The sequence below is a fragment of the Leucopleurus acutus genome (genome assembly GCF_964270905.1).
Source record: "Leucopleurus acutus genome assembly, chromosome: 5".
Lineage (NCBI taxonomy): Eukaryota > Metazoa > Chordata > Mammalia > Artiodactyla > Delphinidae > Leucopleurus > Leucopleurus acutus.
The window spans coordinates 49,305,070-49,325,794 of NC_139147.1; the positions used below are offsets into that span (position 1 = coordinate 49,305,070).

The 20,725-nt window shown below is 40.4% G+C and overlaps 1 long non-coding RNA gene across 1 annotated transcript; it reads left to right on the plus strand.

Annotated features, from left to right (window-relative positions):
* The first annotated feature begins 15,975 nt into the window (after positions 1-15,975).
* LOC309961890 lies at positions 15,976-20,687 on the plus strand. Its single transcript, XR_014326209.1, has 4 exons — positions 15,976-16,099; positions 18,413-18,600; positions 19,233-19,344; positions 20,648-20,687. It is a non-coding gene; the product is annotated as an uncharacterized lncRNA (long non-coding RNA).
* Positions 20,688-20,725: the final 38 nt, after the last annotated feature.

Here is a 20,725-nt window from a genome sequence, read left to right on the forward strand (position 1 = left end):
TCCACTTTTTTTTTTTTTTTTTTGTGGTACGCGGGCCTCTCACTGTTGTGGCCTCTCCCGTTGCAGAGCACAGGCTCTGGACGCGCAGGCTCAGCGGCCATGGCTCACGGGCCCAGTCGCTCCGGGGCATGCGGGATCTTCCCAAACCGGCGCACGAACCCGTGTCCCCTGCATCGGCAGGCGGACTCTCAACCACTGCGCCACTAGGGAAGCCCTAGTTCCACTTTTAATAAGTATTTTCAGAAACAACATGGACTGAAGATATCATACTATCTCCCTTGGTCGTTTTTTGGGCATCAATTCTTAGAGTTGGATTTATAACAATAACATAAAATATAAAAAAAATTTTTTTCTGGACAATTAAGACATAAAAAGGGAAAATATAAAATAAGTCTGATCAATTTCCCACTTGTAAATGAAAAGTAATTGTTTAATAATATATTTTTATTTTGCCACATACCTTATTGAGGAATATTTATTATAATATTTTAACTTAAATATATGACCCCCTCATTTATGAAATAAAGCAGAAAAGGTCTGTAAGGAATATTCTAAACATTTTTAGTGATACTGTTTTCATTGATCAAACCTATTGTGCCATATTAAATTTAAAAGTCAAGTAAACAGAGTAGTTCTCACAGCCTTGGAGAGAAACAGATAATTAACTGTCTTTTAAAAATAAAGTGCTTTTAATTTGTGTATGAGTATAAATCATACTATAATTTAATTCCTTAGTTCATTTTAGTGGATAGCAGGAATCACTCTATAGTGGCTTTGTTCATTTTCTAATTAAATTTCTTTGAATGTTTTGTAATAATTTTAATGTTGACAGTATGAGTTTAAAAATAATTTGATTTTTCACTATTTTTAGATTTCTCTTTAATTTTATTGTAGAAATAGTAGATGATTTAAAGTGGTTGTGGATTGTTTTATGAAGGCTTAATTTATATTATACTTATTTAATTTGTGTTTGAGTCTCTAATTCTAAATAAAAAGTTTGTACATTTGTTTGAGTGATTCATCTGTTTATTATAGTGATTAGTAGTAATGGTTATTATTCATTGTGCTTGTAATTATTGGGTAATTAAATAAAATTCAGAACATATTGCAGATAGAATTTTTTTTTTTTTTTTTTTGGCTGTACTGCGTGGCATGCGGGATCTTAGTTCCCTGACCAGGGATTGAACCCATGCCCCTTGCATTGGAAGCGTGGAGTCATAACCACTGGACAGCTAGATACAAATTCTAAGGAAGGTCCAGAGTATTGTTATATAAGTGAATTTACCGTAAAACAATCCTAGCCGTATGAAAGGAATGCTAATTTAGTTTGGTATAAATTTCATTATTTCCAGGATACTTACTGGAATTCTCTGGGTAGAGAAGAGCAGATATCCCTCAAAGAGCATAGGTGACACTGCCAGTTGCTGTTGAAACAGTGGGTGCTGAAAGTGTTAGGGAGGGAGGGAGTAAATATAGCAGAAGCCTTCTCATTTGACACAGTTAGGACTGTAGTTGGTTGGTGTTATGGACTGAATTGTATCCCCCTGCCCCAAATTCATATGTTGAAGCCCTAACCCCCCAAGTGATTGCATTTGGAGGTAAGGACTTTAAAGAGGTAATTAAGGTTAAATGAGGTCATAAGGATGGGGCCGTAATCCAATAGGACTGGTATCCCTGTAAGAAGAGGAAGAGGCACAAGAAATTGTCTGGGCATCATGCCCAGAAGAAAAGGCATTGGAGGATACAGCAAGAAGGCAGCCATCTGCAAGCCAGGAAGAGAGGTCTCATCAGACACCAAACCTGCTGGCACCTTGATCTTGGACTCCAGCCTCCAGAAATACGAGAAAACAAATTTATGTTGTTTAAGTCACTCAATCAGTGGAATTTTATTATGGCATCCTAAGCACAATAATACAGTTGTTTAGTTAAAAATTGATTAGAGCAGGAAATAAAAGATGATATATATACCTTAAAATTAAAAAAAATTCTTTATTGAAATATAATTGACATAAAATGAACTGCATATATTTAAAGTGGACACTGATACATTTGACACATGCCCATAACACCATCACAACAGTCAAGAAAATGAACATATTTATCACCCCTGAAAGATAAATCATTTCATAACCCTTCCTTCTGCTTTGGTTTCTTTTACTCATTATAATTATTTAGCGATTCACCTGATAGTTTATTCTTTTTTATTGAGTCGTATTCCATTGTATGTATTTGCTATGATTTGTTTTTGAGTTTTTTTCCAACTTTATTAAAATTTTTCTTCTAGTTTTATTGAGAAATACTTGACATACAACATTGTGTAAGTTTAAGGTGTACAATGTTTATCACAATAAGGTTAGCTAACATATCCATTATCTCACAGTTACAATTTTGTGTGTGTGTCTATGTGTTGAGAACTTCTAAGATCTATTCTCTTAGCAATTGTCAAAGAGTTTTATGGTATCATGTCTTATGTTTAAATCTCATTTTGAGTTAATTTTTGTGAGTGGCATAAGATAGGGGTCTGGTTTCATTCTTTGGCATATGGATATCCAGTTTTCCCAACATCATTTATTGAAGAGACTATCCTTTCCCTATTGAGTATTCTTGGCTATTGTCAAATATTAGTTGACTGTATATGCAAAGGTTTATTTCTGGGCTTTCAATTCTGTTCCATTGGTCTATGTGTCTGTTTTTATGCCAGTGCCATACTGTTTTGATTACTATCGCTTTGTAATCAGGAAGTGTGATGCCTCCTACTTTGTTCTTTTTTCTCAGTTTTGGCTTTTTGGGTTCTTTTGTCGTTCCATATGACTTTTAGGATTGTTTTTTCTACTTCTGTAAAATGATGCCATTGGAATCTCGTTAGGGATTGCAGTCTATAGATGGCTCTGGGTAATTTAGATGTTTAACAATATTAACCTTCTAATCTATGAACACAGGATATCTTTCCATTTATTTGTGTCTTCCTCAAGTTCTTTCATCAATGTCTTACAGTTTCTTTTTTTTTAAATTTTTTAAATTTCTGGCTGCATTGGGTCTTTGTTGCTGCTCATGGGCTTTCTCTAGTTGCGGCGAGTGGAAGCTACTCTTCGTTGTGGTGCATAGGCTTCTCGTTATGGTGGCTTCTCTTGTTGTGGAGCACAGGCTCTAGGCACACAGGCTTCAGTAGTTGTGGCATGTGGGCTTAGTAGTTGTGGATCACAGGCTCTAGAGTGCAGGCTCAGTAGTTGTGGCACACAGGCTTAGTTGCTCCACGGCATGTGGGATCTTCCCAGACCAGGGCTTGAACCTGTGTCCCCTGCATTGGCAGGCAGATTCTTAACCACTTTGCCACCAGGGAAGTCCTTACAGTTTCCAGTGTAAAGAAGTTCACCTCCTTGGTTAAATTTATTGCAAAGTGTATGTATGTGTGTAGTTGATTCACTTTGCTTTACAGCAAAAACTAACACACCATCGTATTTTTTTTTTTTTTTTTTTTGCGGTATGCAGGCCTCTCACTGTTGTGGCCTCTCCCGTTGCAGAGCACAGGCTCCGGCCATGGCTCACGGGCCCAGCTGCTCCGTGGCATGCGGGATCCTCCTGGACCGGGGCACGAACCCGTGTCCCCTGCATCGGCAGGCAGACTCCCAACCACTGCGCCACCAGGGGAGCCCCATTGTATTGTTTTTGATGCTATTGTGGTGGGATTGTTTTTTTCTTTTTCAGAGAGTTTGTTATTAGTGTATAGAAATGCAGCTGATTTTTGTATATTGATTTTGTATCCTGCAACTTTTCACTTGTATTCATTGATTAGTTCTAATGGCTTTTTGGTAGCATCTTTAGGGGGTTTTTTTGTATAGGATAATGTCATCTGCAAACAGACTGTTTTACTTTTTCCTGATTTGGATACTTTTTTTTTCCTTTTTCTTGCATGATTGCATTGGCTAGGACTTCAGTATTATGTTGAATAGGAGTGGTGAGAGTGGGCACCCTTATTCCTGATGTTAGAGGAAAAGCTTTGAGCTTTTCACTATTGAGTATGATGTTGGATGTGGGCTTGTCATACGTAGCATTTATTATGTTGAGGTATGTTCCTTTTTTTAAAAATAAATTTATTAATTTATTTAATTTTTGGCTGCATTGGGTCTTCCTTGCTGCACGTGGGCTTTCTTCAGTTGCGGTGAGCATGGGCTAATCTTCATTGCAGTGCGTGGGCTTCTCATCATGGTGGCTTCTCTTGTTGTGGAGCACAGGCTCTAGGCATGCAGCCTTCAGTAGTTACAGCACGTGGGCTCAGTAGTTGTGGCTCACAGGCTCTAGAGAGCAGGCTCAGCAGTTGTGGTGCACGGGCTTAGTTGCTCTGTGGCATGTGGGATCTTCCAGGACCAGAGCTCAAGCCCGAGTCCCTTGCATTGGCAGGCAGATTCTTAACCACTGCCCCACCAGGGAAGTCCTGAGGTATATTCCTTTTATACTCAGTTGGTTGAGAGTTTTTTGTCATGAATAGATGTTGATTTTGTCAACTGCTTTTTCTGCTTAAATGATCATCTGATTTTTGTCTATCATTCTATTAATGTGATGTATCACATTTATATTTTAAATTATATATTATATATGTTTATATATAATATATATTTGTATATATTTATATATAATTATTATGTATATCATATGTAATATATAATTATTATATACAGTTGACACTTGAACAACACAGGAGTTAGAGGTGCCAACCCCCCTGCAAAGGCAAAAATCCTGGTATAACTTTACAGTCAGCCCTTTGTATCCACAGTTCCACCTCGGAGGGTTCAACTAACTGAGGATTGCGTAATACTGCAGTATGTATTTATTGTAAAAATCCTGTGTATAAGTGGACGGACGTATGCAGTCTAAACGCGTGTTGTTCAAGGGTCAACTGTATATATAAATGTGAAGTATCATATTTGTATTTTATTCTATTCTATTCTATTTTTATGTTTTTGGCCGCGGTGTGCAGCATGCAGGATCTTAGTTCCCCGACCAGTGGTCAAACCCATGCCCCCTGCAGCGGAAGTGCAGAGTCTTAACCACTGGACCACCAGGGAAATCTCTTATATTTGTATTTTAAATTATATAGTATATGTAAATTATATATTTGCATATATCATGTAATTATATATTATACATTATATAATACATATAATTATTTAATAATATATAATTATAATAATGTCAGGTATATATACATACATATTATATATTTGTATGTTATATAATTATATTTATGTAATATTTATATAATATATAAATAAATATCTATTATATATAAGTTATATATATTTGTGTTTGTTGAAAGATCATCCTTGCATGGTGTATGATCCTCTTATTGTACTTTTGAATTAGTTTGCTGGTATTTTGTTGAGGAAATTTTTACCTATATTCATTAGGGATATTGGCCTGTAGTTTTCTTTGCTTGTATTCTTATCTGGATGTGGTATCAGCACAAAGCTGGCTTCATAAAGTGAGCTTAGGAGTGTCTTCTCTTCTTCAACTTTTTGGAAGAGTTTGAGAAGGATTGGAATTAATTATTTAAATGTTTGATAGAATTCACCAGTGAAACCATCTGGTCCTAGACTTTTCTTTGTTGGGAGGTTTTTGATTACTGATTCAATCTCCTTACTCATTTTTGGTCTTCTCAGATGTCTTCTTAATTCACTCCTGCTAGATTTTATGTTTCTAGGAATTTCTCCATTTCTTCTAGGTTGTCTAATTTGTTGGTGTATAATTGTTCATTTTAGTCTCTATGATCCTTTGTATTTGTGTGGTATCAGTTGTAATAAGTTTTGGTATTTTGCCTTTTCATTTTCATTTGTCTCAAGATATTTTTTAATGTACCTTTTCAGGAGTGTGTTGTTTAATTTCTATATATTTGTGAATTTTCCAGCTTTACTCCTGTGCTTGATTTCTAGTTTCATTTCACTGTGGTTGGAAAAAATACTTGATATAATTTCTATCTTATTTAATTTGTTGAGAATTGTTTTGTGACCTAACGTACTATCTATCCTAGAAAATGTTCCATGTGCACTTGAGAAGAACGTGTGTTCTGTCACTGTTGGATGGAATGTTCTCTATGTCTGTTAGATCTATTTGGTCTATAGTGTTGTTCAAATCTGCTGTTTCCTTATTGATTCTTTCCATGGATGATTTATCCATTGTTCAGAGTAGAGTATTAAAATTTCCAACTATTATTGTACTATTCTTTATTTCTCTTTTTAGTTCTGTTTGTATTTGCTTTATATATTTAGGTACCACGAAGTTAGATGCATAAATATTAATTACAGTTATGTCTCGGTGATGAATTGACCCTTTTATCATCATATAATGAACTTCTTTGTCTCTTTTGACCATTTTTATCTTAAAGTCTATTTTGTCTTAAGTATAGCTACTTGTGCTTTCTTTTGGTTACCATTTGCTTGAAATATCTTTTTCCATTCCTTCACACTGTGTGTGTCCTCAAAACTAAAGTGAGTCTCTTGTAGGCAGCATGTCATTGAATCTTGTTTTTTAATCCATTCAGCCATTCTTGGTCTTTTTTTTTTTTTGGCTGCACCTCGTGGCATGTGGAACTTCCCCGACCAGAGATTGAACCTGTGCCCCCTGCAGTGGAAGCATGGAGTCTTAACCACTGGACCACCAGGGAAGCCCCATTCTCTGTCTTTTGATTAGAGAATTAAACCATTTATATTTAAAGTAATTATTGATAGGTAAGGACTTATTATTGCCATTTTATTAATTGTTTTCTAACTGTTTTGTAGATTCTTTTTTCCTTGCTTCGTCTTTCTATCTTCCTTTGTGATTTGATGACTTTTTTTGTGGTGGTGTGCTTTAACTCCTTTATTGTAATCTTTTTTGTGTTTACTACAGTTTTTCTTTTGTGTGTGATTACTATGAAGCTTACATAAAGTGTCATATTTTTAACATTCTGTTGTAAGCTGATAACCATTTTGATAGCATATAGAAACTTTATACTTTTAGTATACTTTTAGGTAACCTCACATTTAGGTTATTGTTGATACATTTTTAACATTGTATATCCAATAAGAAATTTTGGTAGTTACGGTTTTTGTATTTTTTTTTTGTTACAAGGCATTTAATTTCTGGCACATTGTAAGAATTGACATTTAAAAATGAAATTATTACAACATTTTTCTAAATGTCTCATGAGAAATCAAATGCTATAATTTTATAACTACCATAATCCATTTAAAATACATTAATACACTCTTTCATAAGAATTAGAAAATTTCCATTGTTCCTTTTTTATTAACTCATATTTCTATTCCACTATACTCCCAAAGATATTTATCCTAGAATAATATATTTTGTGTTTGAAAATATTTTGTTGATCATCATATCATGCTTATCTGTAACAATATATGCATATAAGTTTAAATTTTAATTTTTAATTTTCTCTAACCATGAGAATTTAAATATTCTGAATTTTTTTCTGGATTAAGTTACCATTATCATTTTTAGTAATGCATTCTTTTTCATTTATTTATTTTTAAAATTTACTTAATTTTTTATTGATGTATAGTTGATATACAATATTATATAAGTTGCAGGTGTACAATATAGTGATTCACAATTTTTAAAGGTTATATTTCATTTATAGTTATTATAAAATATTTGCTATATTCCCCATGTTGTACAGTATCCTGTGGCTTATTTTATACCTAATAGTTTGTACCTCTTAATCCCCTACCCCTATATTGCCCCTCCCAACTTCCCTCTCCCCACTGGGAGCCACTAGTTTGTTCTCTGTGAATCTGCTTCTTTTTTGTTATATTCACTTAGTTTGTTATATTTTTTAGATTCCATATATAAGCGATATCATACAGTATATATCTTTCTTTGTCTGACTTATTTCACTTAACATAATGCCCTCCAAGTCCATCCATGTTGCTGTAAATGGCAAAATTTCATTTTTTATGGCTAAGTATTCCAGCGTGTGTGTGTGTGTGTGTGTGTGTGTGTATGTATGTATATATAAACTTCTTCTTTATCCATTTATCTGTTGATGGACACTTAGGTTGCTTCTATATCTTTGCAATTGTAAATAATGCTGCTATGAACATTGGGGTGCATGTATCTTTTTGAATTAGTGTTTTTGTTTTTTTCAGATATATACCCAGGAGTGGAATTGCTGGGTCATATGGTTGTTCTATTTTTAGTTTTTTGAGAAACCTCCGTACTGTTTTCCACAGTGGCTGCACCAATTTACATTCTCACCAACAGTGTAGGAGGGTTCCCTTTTCTCCATATCCTCACCAACATTTGTTGTTTGTGTTCTTTTTGATGATACCCATTCTGACAGCTGAGAGGTGATAATCTCATTGTGGTTTTATTTCTCTGATGATTAGTGACCTTGAGCATCTTTTTATATGCCTGTTGGCCATCTGCATCTCCTCTTTGGAAAAATGTCTATTCAGTTCTTCTGCCCATGTTTTAATTGGTTTATTTGTTTGTTTTTTGATGTTGAGTTGGATATTAATCCCTTATTGGTCATATCATTTGCAAATATTTTCTCCCATTCAGTGGATTGTCTTTTTGTTTTGTCATTATGGTCATTTTTAATACATTTCCTTTTTCACTTTTTTTTTTTTGGCTGCACCACTCAACTTGTGGGATCTTATTTCCCTGACCAGGGATTGAACCCAGGCCATGGCAGTGAATGTGCTGAGTCCTAAACACTGGACCACCAGGGAATTCCCTCCTTTTTAACTTTTAAACTACAGTTGTAAGTAAATTACACAGCAACATTGAAATATTAGAGAATCTTATTTTGACTATAGCATTACCAGTGAGTTTTACACATTCATGTTTTTATGATGTCAGCATCCTTTTGTTTCTGCTTGAAGAATACCCTTTACTATTTCTGGTAAGGCAGGTCTCGTGGGGATGAACTCACACACCTTTTGTTTGTCTGGAAAAATTTTTTTCCCAGTTTTATTGAAATATAATTGACATATAACACTGTATAAGTTTAAGGTATACAGCATAAGAATTTGACTTAACATTTATCGTGAAATGATTGTCACAATAAGTTTGGTGAACATCCATATAGATACAAACTTAAAGAAAAAAATTTTTTCCTGTGATAAGAACTCAAGATTTACTCCGTTAACCACTTTCGTACATAACATACAGCAGTGTTCACATTACCTCCCTGGTACTTATTTATTTTATAACTAGACCATCTTTATCCAACACCCCCTCCCCTGACCTCCCACCTCTGGTAACTGCAAATCTGATGTCCTTTTCCACGAGTTTGTTTTTAAAATATAACTAGATTCTATTCTGTTCCATTATTTATTTGTTTATATCAGTACTACACTATATTGATTACTATAGCTTTACACTAAGTCTTGAAACCAGGTTATTTATTTATTTATTGCCATCAGAATAAAGCTCTTTATTCATCTTCCTTGTTTCAAAGAGTCATGGTAGTTCTTACAGTACAGACATCATTTCTGGCACATGGTAGCACAGAGCCAAGGCACGCTCAAACACGCTGAGCCCCAGCATCTTCCTGGAGGCGGTCAGTTACAGAAAATCCAAATAGGGACAGAGGGGAAATGCCAGTGAAATGAGAACCCTAGGTCAAGACTCGGCTTTAGACTTGGGCTGTGATCCTGGGACATCCAGGCAGGACCAAGCTCAAGCCAGAGAGCAGCTCATTCCCAGGAAGTACTGTGACTGGCCTGGATACAGGCCCCCACAGAGAAGACTCATTTAGGAGTATTCAGCAGGCTGAGAGTGCAAGCCACAGAGGGACACAACTTGCTTCTCCCTTGGGGAAACTTGCTCTGGCCTCTCAGCTCCAGAAGGCCAAGGGCCTTTGACTCCTTTGTTCATTCAGCATAACTTTACTGCTGTCTACTCTGTGCCAGGCCCTGTGCCGGGTGCAGTGGACAAAGAGAGGAATCGGACACAGTCCTTACTTGCAGGGAATTCAGAATATAATAGAAAAATATATTTATAAATAAGTTGTCGTGATTCAAGGTAAAAAGGATGCAGAAAGGAGTCAGACAAACTTGGCCCTCAAGGAGTTCACAGCCTAGCAGAGGCCTAGGCTAGGTCAGAACATGGACAATAACACAGGGCAGCCTGTGATAAGGACCAAAGAGAGGCTCAGGCCATGTGCTCTGGCGGCACAGGGAAGGATGACACAACAGCCACTGGATGACGCAGTGGGGAAAATTCACAGTTTATCAGAGAAGACTGAGCAGCCTAATCTGGCCAAAGTGGAAGTAATGAATCCTACTGCCTTGGGGAGGGGATTGTGCAGCCTCAGGCTGACCTTTGTGTATCCCTTGGGCTACCCAACAGGCAGGGTGCAAGGTCTGTTATCTATGGATGCAGCTGCATGATATCCTGTGGATATCTGAGGCGAGACTGGTGACCAGGGGGAACAGGTCCAGATAACAAGGGCCCATGGTAAAAGTTAGGAGCCTAGGAATGAGTGAACCAGGAGGGCCTTGGGGGTCAGAGGACCGCAGCCTACACAGATCCCACATGTCATGGAGCAACTAAGCCCGTGCGCCACAACTACTGAGCCTGTGCACCACAACTACTGAAGCTCATGAGCCCTAGAGCCCGTGCACTGCAACTACTGAGCCCACACGCTGCAACTGCTGAAGCCCACGTGTCTAGAGCCTGTGCTCTGCAACAAGAGAAGCCACCACAATGAGAAGCCCATGCACTGCAGCAAAGAGTAGCCCCCGCTCACTATAACTAGAGAAAGCCCACATGCAGCAACGAAGAACCAGCACAGCCAAAGAAAAAAAAGAAAACAGAGGGGATTGAAAGCAAGTCAGCAGAATAACACGGCTTTCTGTGTACTTTCTCTTTTGTCTTTGAAGGAAAAGAAAATCTTTTTGCACCTCAAAAAAGATTCTTCTAGGGGCTTCCCTGGTGGTCCAGCGGTTAAGACTCCACACTTCAACTGCAGGGGGCACAGGTTCGATCTCTGGTTGGGGAACCAAGATCCTGCATGCCACATGGTACGGCCAAAAAAAAGATTCTTCCAAATTTAGATAATTTAACATACAGAGCTAAGAGAAGAGTCCTTTTAAAATGCTGTAAATTGAAGCTGACTCCCAATTTGGTGATTAGGTGGATATTGGTAATTGTTTTAGATATATCTGAATCAGCAAGAGTAATCGTTTCCAAACTTTTTGCTAATCAAAATATTGGGAGTACATATTGCATGATTCCATTTATATGACATTCTGGAAAAAGGCAACACTATAGGGAGAGAAAACAGGATTAGTGGTAGCCGGGCGTTGAGGGCAGGTGAGGCTGCTTGTGGGAATTTTTAGGTGATGAAACTATTCTATACAGTACTGTGGCTGTGGATACATGATTCTAGATATTTGTCAAAACCTATGCAACAGTGCACAAAGACTGAAGTTTTACTATATGCAAATTTTACCCCCCCATCTTAACTAGGATATCAGGGGATCTCAAGATGGAATGAGGACTATGACAAATGATTTTTTTTTTTTTTTTTTTTTTTTGCGGTACACGGTCCTCTCACTGTTGTGGCCTCTCCCGTTGCGGAGCACAGGCTCCGGACGCGCAGGCTCAGCGGCCATGGCTCACGGGCCCAGCCGCTCCGCGGCATGTAGGATCTTCCCGGACCGGGGCACGAACCCGTGTCCTCTGCATCGGCAGGCAGACTCTCAACCACTGCGCCACCAGGGAAGCCCCAAATGACTATGTTTTACAGATGTATGACATAAACTCACTGAAGGGGATAGGAAAAAGGGAGATGACCTAAGTAACTTTGGAAAATTGTTTTGACTGTATACTGTAAGTGTCAGTCCGTTTGGGCTGCTATAACAGAATACCATAGACTGGGTGGCTTATAAACAACAGAAATTTATTTTTCACAGTTCTGAAGGCTGGAAATCCAAGAACAAGGCATTCAGTGTCTGGTGAGGGCCAGCTTCCTGTTTCATAGATGGCCATTTTCTCACTGTGTCATCATATGGTGGAAGGGGTGAAGGAACCCTCTGGGGAGAGTGGAGCAAAGGAATACGCATTAAGTCTGAAACAGGGAAAAATATTCCCAAACAAGGCAACAAGCTCAGCACAAGCCACAAGCTTTTATCTCTTGGTCAGGAAGTGTTCCAAGCCAAAGCCTCGTGCCTGAAAGACTGCCTTTCCCAACAAGAGGCAATTAAGGTTAAATGAGATCATAAGGCTGTGGCCCTAACCTGATGAGAATGGTGTCTTTATAAGAGGAGGCAGAGACACCAGAGAGTTCTCATTCTCTCTGCCATGTAAGGACACATTGAGAAGGCTTATCTACAAGCCAGGAAGGGAACTCTCACCAGGAACGGAATCAGCTGGCATCTTGAACTGGGGCTTCCAGCCTCCAGAACTGTGAGAAAATAAATTTCTGTTGTTTAAGCCACTCAGCCCATGGCACCCTGAGCAGACTAATACAGGCACCAAATACCTCTTCTAGTCTCCACCCTTGGCAGCATCCTCTCACTGTCTGTGGTGTTTTGGAATAAGGTGGTTGGTATCCAATGTGACAGCAGTCACTTATTTTGAACAATGGCTTGATGGTTCTTCTGGCCCAAATTTCAGTCACTTGTTCAAAAAGAGGAAGCAAAGGAACTGAATCAGGAGCTGACATGGACTCAGGAGTGCTTATGCAGCAAGCTTCTGCCATCAGAGATGGAGCCAGACTTGCTGGTGAATACCCCTCAAGTTAGCTGCATCATAAGCAAGCTTAATTTGCTTTTGTTTATCTAAACTTAGGATCCATTCTTTGTTTTACTTAGAGAAATAAAATTTAGTAACATTAGCATCTAAACCATTTCTGCAGACAGGTCAGAAATGACCAGTTCCTTTGGTTTCATAACAAAATATACAAACCTATGTTCTCATTTTTTTCTCCCAGCTCAAAGTTAGGTTATCATAAATGCAACATTTAGAAATTCCTTATGCTATGTCATAACCTGAGATAGGGAATTCAAGAGGAAGAGATTTGGGACACTCTTTTAGGTACTTTTCATTTGTCTTCTCACTTATTCCTAAGTGCAGGTGGTGTTGCCCCTAATTTACAGTTGAGGAAATGAACTCAGAGAAGTTAAGTACTTTGTTTGGGATGGCACTGCTAATAAGAGACAAAGCTGTGAATTAGACTGAGTCAGGCTAGGATCCAAAGTGCATGTTTTTTTTGTACAGTAGTACTCTCCACTGGGAGTGTGGTGGCTTTGCAGTCAGAGATCTTTTAAGAATCTAGTAGTGATGGACAGGCATCTCTGGTCCCTGCCACTCTTGTTTGTGTCTGTAATAACTGTAAAATATAAGATCACTAACATGCCTTAGGGTTCTGAGTGCCTGTGTGAATGGGGGTTAATAAGGCTCACCAATGGTCCAAAATCATGACTAGGAGCCAGCATGTCCTATTTAAGTATTAGCCACTTGCCAGACAGCCAAACTGTGAAAGACAGGTGGCAGGGAGTCCACCTACTGGAAGATGGGACTTAGAGCAGAAGCCTATTATATGGGGCTGTTGATCATTAGGCACAGAGGCAATGGAAACCACCTTTTATGAGTCCAAAAGGCTGATCCTCGAGAAAGAAGAATGAAATGATTACTCCAGAAGAGACTGCCCCATGTAGAACCTCCTTTTATTCCAGTCATATGGGTCACCCATGCATGCAGGTCTGACATGAAAACTTCTGAATGAGCACATAGAGTCCATTGTGGTCAGTAAATGTCAAATATTTTGACCTTGGAATAGTCTTGGGCAGTCTACTTTTGGGGTTTTTTTGTTGTTTGTTTGTTTGTCTTTTTGGCTGTGTTGGGTCTTCGTTGCTGTGAGCAGGCTTTCTCTAGTTGCAGCGAGCGGGGGCTACTCTTCGTTGTGGTGTCGGGTTTCTTGCTGTGGTGCCTTCTCTTGTTGTGGACCATGGGCGCTAGGGCCAGGGCTTCAGTAGTTGCAGCACACCTGCTCAGCAGTTGGCAAGGGAAGGCCCTAGAGCGCATGGGTGGGGCAGTCTACTTTTAGAGGCTGCGTTTTGCTGGGATAAACTGGGGTTAACCCCACTGTGTTCCCAGCCCTGAGGAACACGGAGCACCCCTGCCATCTCTTCCGGTTTCCTGAGCAAGTGCTTCTGTCTTCGAAGGACTCTCAGTTCCTGAATTTCACATAGTTGCTACAGATGCTTTACTGCTTAGAAGAAAGTCCAAAATAGGATTACCTAGAATTCGGGTGTGTGTGGGGCGAGTATTCAGGTCTTTTTGCTGGAAGACCCATGTCACGTACAGGGCGAGTAAAAGCAAAAGGGTTGTTTTAAGGGCTAACAGAATACGTCCACTAATTTCAAGCAAGGAAAGATTCAAGGACCCAATGGCTCTCTGCTGGAGCTTGGCAAATCTTTTTTTTTTTTTAATTAATTAATTTTGGCTGCCTGGGGTCTTCATTGCGGTGCGCAGGCTTCTCATTGCAGTGGCTTCTCTTTGTTGTGGAGCATGGGCTCTAGGCACGCAGGCTTCAGTAGTTGCAGCACGCGGGCTCAGTAGTTGTGGCTCACAGGCTCTAGAGCGCAGGCTCAATAGTTGTGGTGCACGGGCTTAGCTGCTCTGTGGCATGTGGGATCTTCCCGGACCAGGGCTGGAACCGTTGTCCCCTGCATTGGCAGGTGGATTCTTAACCACTGCGCCACCAGTGAAGCCCCAGCTTGGCAAATCTTATTTCTCTGGTGCAGGGAACAAAACATTGCGCCACTGAGCGGAAAGACGGCCCAAGTAGGGGCATCTGGGGTTTGGTCACTTAGGCAGAGAAGACAAAAGCTTCGAAATGGATGCTCCCTGGGGAAACCCTGATGTCTGAGGGCGACAGGAGCTGGGGTCCTGATAGGGAACAGAGCTCAGACCACAGGGCGACAGCAGCAGGACACCCTCGCGCGTGAGCCCAGTGGTGCGGAGCTCGACAGGCGCCAACTCTGCGTCCTTGCTCCGGGGGACGCTTGCGCTCCAAGCCCGCGGCTGTCAGTCAGCGCCCTCGGTCCGCCCCTCCCAGAGCTTAACCAATCGCAGCCGGAAGTCGGGGGTGAGGCGACACAGCTGGTCCCGGAAGCCGGGGCCAGGCGGCCTGGTGCAGCTGCGGCGGGTGGTCGGGTACCCGGCAGCCGGAGAGCGCACGTCGGGAGGCCAGAGCGGAGGTGAGTGCCAGCCTGCGGCTTGTGCTGCAGGGCCGGGCCGGGCCGAACCTCTGCCGCCCGAGCGAACCATTGCCTGGCTCCTCCCGGGCGCCTCTCGGCTGCTTAAGCCCCTTCCTCCGCGCTTTGGCTCCCGAGCTCCCGGCCCGGTGCAGAGGAGCTGCAGCCCCGGGGTCATGGCTGGGGCATCTGAACCTGGAACGGGAGGCTCCGGCCCAAGGCGGGGCAGAGTTAAATCCACCGGCTGCCGCAGCCTTGGTCCGGAGTAGCCCGAGCTGTAGCCGGTCCCTGGGCGGGGCTGGGCGCGAGCATCTCCATCCTCAGCTTTCTCGACTTGCTGCAACACCCGCAGGAGCAGCCGCAGCGCGTTGGAGCCCAGACTTCCGGGCCGCTAAAGACCCCTTCCCCTAACACCTTTTCTTAGCGAGTGCGGGGCACTTGGAGACGCCTCCCTCCTCTGCCCGCATCTCCAGTCTCATCGCTGCTCCGAGACCCATCGCTGCTCCCAGACCCTTGGCTGGCGGTCCTCTAATGCGTTGGACTATTCTGGTTTTACTGAGCTGTCGTTTTGGGACATCAGATTGAGGTCACTTGGGTAAAGTGTGATTCTGCAAGGTGTGATGTGGAGACTCTGCCTGGCCTGTCGCTCACCTCCACTTGATCAAAGACCACTAGTGTGGTGGTAAGAGGGATTCACAGGATTTATACAAAATTTGTAATTGTCTGTAAAATTTTCCTTGCTTTCATTATTTATTCTAAAGGAGGATTGTTGCCACGTTTTCTAAAGAATAAAGGATCACGCTGCTCTGATGGATCTCTCCCCTTCTCACTGTGGTTAATTATCATTTGGAACATCAGCATGCTCTTGAAGCTGGCGGCACTCCCAGACCCTGGTAACTGTCTCAGTCCACGCAGTAGAACAGCACACTGTTCCTCCATAGTGTTTGGGCTCCGCTTTCCTTTGACTGTGTTTAACATCTTCTGTGTCTTTCATCCTCACAATTTCTCTGGGCCTGATACAGTGCAGTTATTTGTTATTGAGAAAGGAAACGAAGGGATAGATCCCTGAAGTAGGGTTGGCTATCCCCATTGACCCAGAATCAGATTGTCCTGGAGGGACAATGTAAGTTACAATTCAAGCATCATTTCTGAAAGGCCATCCCTGAGCAATTTGTACAAATAAGACCCTCTGGCCACTCTATACCATTGGTTCTCCTACCTGGCAGTGTATTATAATTATCTGCAGACCTTAAATAAAAACTGTTTCTCGGGCCCTACTCCTATGGATTCTGACCCAGTTGGTTGAGTGGAATGCAGGCATTGGTATTTTTATAAGCTTCTGGGATGATAATTAATGGGCATGCAAGGTTAAAGACCACCGCCTATCAACATGCCCTATTTTTTTCTTATAGCACTTATTGCTTTGTGACTTATTTAACTGATTTGTTTACTTCTCTACCCTACTGCCCCCGGGTATTATGAAAGCATTGGGGTGCTGCTTTGAAAGAAGAGAAGGCCTAGGTGAGTCAGCATTTTGGGCATGTGAGATGGGGGTACATGAAAGAGAAATGGAATGGAATATGGGGAAACAAGTCCTGTAGACTTCTGTCCCTGTGTAGACTCCTGTCCCTGCTTCATTTTTATCCAAGGATTGATCTTATTTGGTTGACCCATCATCATCATGGTCTTGGATGAGTCTCCAGTTCTTTCTCTAGACGTTCCCCTGTTAAGTTTCAAGGTTTTACTCAGCACCCTATGAAATACAGCTGATCTTTGGAAAGTTCGAGATATGAACATTTAAGTCGGGATACATTCCATGTAAATCTGTGCTTTTGTCTTTTATGTGTGGGGTCCTTGTATTCTGAATTAAAATTCCAGATACTTGCTCTGACAAGTACATCTATGTGGCTGGCAGGTCAGAGTATTTAGGATGGGGACTGTTCCAGAAACTGGGTGTGTGGTTGCTCAGTAATGTATTGTTTTTGTGTAGTGGTTGTCTAAGATCGTTAGCCCCCCCAGAGGGTGGGGTTGCTGCCTAATTTTTATTTATTTATTTTTGGCTGCGTTGGGTCTGTGTTGCTGCGCGTGGGCTTTCTCTAGTTGTGGCAAGCAGGCTTCAGTAGTTTAGCACGCGGGCTCTAGAGCGCAGGCTCAGTAATTGTGGCACACGGGCTTAATTGCTCCGTGGCATGTGGGATCTTCCCGGACCAGGGCTGGAACCCGTGTCCCCTGCATTGGCAGGCGGATTCTTAACCACTGCGCCACCTGGGAAGCCCCTAATTTTCTTTTTAGTACTGAACTCAAGTATTTCATTTATGTTACTGACAATTGTAATTCTAAGTGATATAAGCAATCACTTTGTAATTCTCTTGTGAGATGGGGGTAGGAGGTCAGGTACCTAATGGCAGTATAGGGTTGTTGCCACAGGCCATAAAGAATTTAGATTGGCTGGTAAATAGTCTTAATCAAAATTTGGCAAAACAGACCCAGCAGACCATGGATTTTACTTTTTGCTTGTCATTTGAACATAAATATGAAGCATGAATAAGTGGTGCTCTAACATTTCAGAAAGATTTGAAAACAAGACTGCTCAAGTTGAGATTCCTCATGGAGTGATCACAACTTTTAGATGTGTCCAGATACTTCTTGTTTTCTCTAGTGGTAGGATGGGTCATTGAACTACATGATTATTCTAGTCTATAAGAAAATAAGGACCTACTGTATAGCACAGGGAACTCTACTCAATACTCTGTAATGGCCTATATGGGAAAAGAATCTAAAAAGGAGTGGATATGTATATGTATAATTGATTCACTTTGCTGTACCCCTGAAATCAGCACAGCATTGTAAATCAACTATACTCCAATAAAAATTAAAAAAAAAAGAAAAATAACATATGGAGCTTTTATCTGTGGTTTATATTTTTTCCAGTTATGTTGCTATTTATAAGGTTTTGACCTTTAGCTCAGATCTGAGAATGATTTGCCCTATGTAAGTTCATGAATGTAAATAGCCACTTATTGTTGGTTTTTTTTTTTTATTACTAGGAAAGGAAATGTTCCTATCCTTATTCCGCCCACTACTTTGTACTGAAATCTATGTACATCTCTTTGCTATAAAATTGTGTTCTTGATTTCAAATATATTTTCCTTTGCTTCATTTTCAGTATCTTTAACCTGTATTTCATGTGCTTATCTCTGTTGCAGCAGGAAGAATGGTATAAAAATGAAAAACTTCAACATGTGCTTCGAATGTGACAAGAAAAGAATAAGGGCTCTCACAATTGCTTGAGTTCAGATTTTACACTGGAAGGAAAGTTAGATGTAAACCCTAATTTCTTAGTTCTAATAAGTATCTCTTCTTGGGAACTGGAAATTTCCAAAAAAAAAAAAAGGTAAATTAAATTCAATTATATTTTTTTATTTTTTGGTTGATCTAGGAAACTTTTTTTTAGAGTCATTCCTATCTAGCACCATTGTTCTTACTCAATTCTAAGGCAATTTGAGATACCAAATGATATTTTCCTGCTTTCTTTGCAAATAGATTTCTTGCTATAATGCCTAGGTTTTATATTTGTAGGAAAAACACAGAAATCTGTTACAGATTTCTTTTTTCACTTTGGAATCTTTCATTTTAAATTTGTTTTCTCATATCTGATTTAATGCCTTGTTTCTCCTTATAAGCTCATCTTTAATTATTACTTTTAGAAACCAGCTTTTTTCTTTATATTTGTGAGTTTTATTTCCTGGTGAAGATGAAGGAGAAAAACAAAAACCACCCAGAGGTGACAACCATCAACATTTTAGTATGTGTCTTTTCAAAGAGAGATCTGTCTAGTACACCTCAGGCTGTATCTACTTAGGTGTACAGATGGATCTCTCAATCTCAGTGTTCCACCTACTTGTAGCAGGAAGTCAGATCTTTTCCTGGCATTACCTTCCATAATGATTTTTATAAGAAGTCCCTGGCTGTGAGGGGCTTCTTGCATGTTTGCATTGCTGCCTATAAGGCCTTTCGTTCCTTTAGCTCTGAAGTCTGCTGCCCTTGTGCCGTCCTTCTGTGCCACTGACCATTGCTGTGCTGCTGCTGAACAGCTCTGAACCACACTGACGTCCTCTGAGCTGCTGGCCTTTCCACAGTACGTAGACCACGGCTATCGTGGTGCAGTGGAGTATTATCTTTGGTATATCATGTAAAGAGCTAAGTACTGGGAAGGAATCAAAAAGTATGATACATTGTTATCCTTAAGTTGCTTTTCTCTGATATATAGTTTCTGGTTTTCTTAAAATATAGTCTTAATTGGTATAGAGTAGTTGGGGAGATGAGAAATGAATAAAAATACAGAGATCAGCTGAGAAGTGAAAAATGTAAGTGTTGTGGGAATTCTGAGGATGGAAAGCATACTGGAATAGCTTAGCCTTGTCTCCTTTATGAAGCTGGGGTGAGGAAGTGTTGTTGTGTCCTTGTGGTATGGGACTTGTGGTATGGGAACGTATTAGACCAGAAGAGTGGAGGAGTGAGGGAAGAGGGGGCTTGCCAGGTCCAACACAAAACTGTAGGAGTATTGGTGCAGCTGAGGGAGTCTGAGGTCCTCTTCACTGTGGTTATGCACCCTTTTCACCTTTACCTCTCTATCCTGCCTTGCATGGAAAGCCTCACTGGGAACTAAACACTAACATTTTCACTGCTTACCTATATCATAAAAGCAGCTGGGGAGAGCATTTTAAAATAATTACGTGGAAGAACAGTTAGGAACCACATACTCTCAAGTCTTCTGCCTCTAGCAGGTGTGATGAAGGATTTCGGTGAGCTGTTACTCCTGAAGCTTAGCTTTCCTCTCCTACATCTTCAGGGAAGGTGTCTTTCCTCCTGTGCCTTGTTACTCAGCTGAGGGGGCATCTGAACCACATGTGTGGTGAGGGAGCCAGAAACCCAAAGGGTGTTTCCTGTCCCCTGCCATACAGAGGGATGGCATCCCTGTTTTCCAGAGGTTATCAGAATGGTTTGCACCTAATCCCAGATCTTCTCATAAAATCACAGGTTTTCTTACTGCTCTTTAAATATAATTACTCAAGTAATGTAATAAAACTTAAACTGTAAGGGAAGGGCAGTGGTTTTATTTACTTAGACCTCTTTAGAAAATTAACACTTGAATTTTGTAATTTCTAAGGATTTGAAGATATTCTTCTTTGCTCTCTTAAAAGTTAAAACCTAAATAGGTAGTAGGACAAATATCCCTGTATTTACACAGAAGCCTGGAACTGGGTTTAAGTAAATTGTCCAGATATGGAATAGATGTTACTGTGCTCTGTTTCTTTGCTTTCTCTTATGACTTTGGGTCTTCAGTAAGGTTAAGGAAGAGGAAATATAGTGTCTTTCCTTTTACTCCACTCTAAGCTGTTGTAATTGGTAATCTGTTTTCTCATCTCCCCTCTTCGAAGGAGTCCTTTGGAGAAAAATGTGCTTCTTAAATCAACCCCAGTTGCTCTTTTATACAAAGAACTCGTAAGTAAACTAGC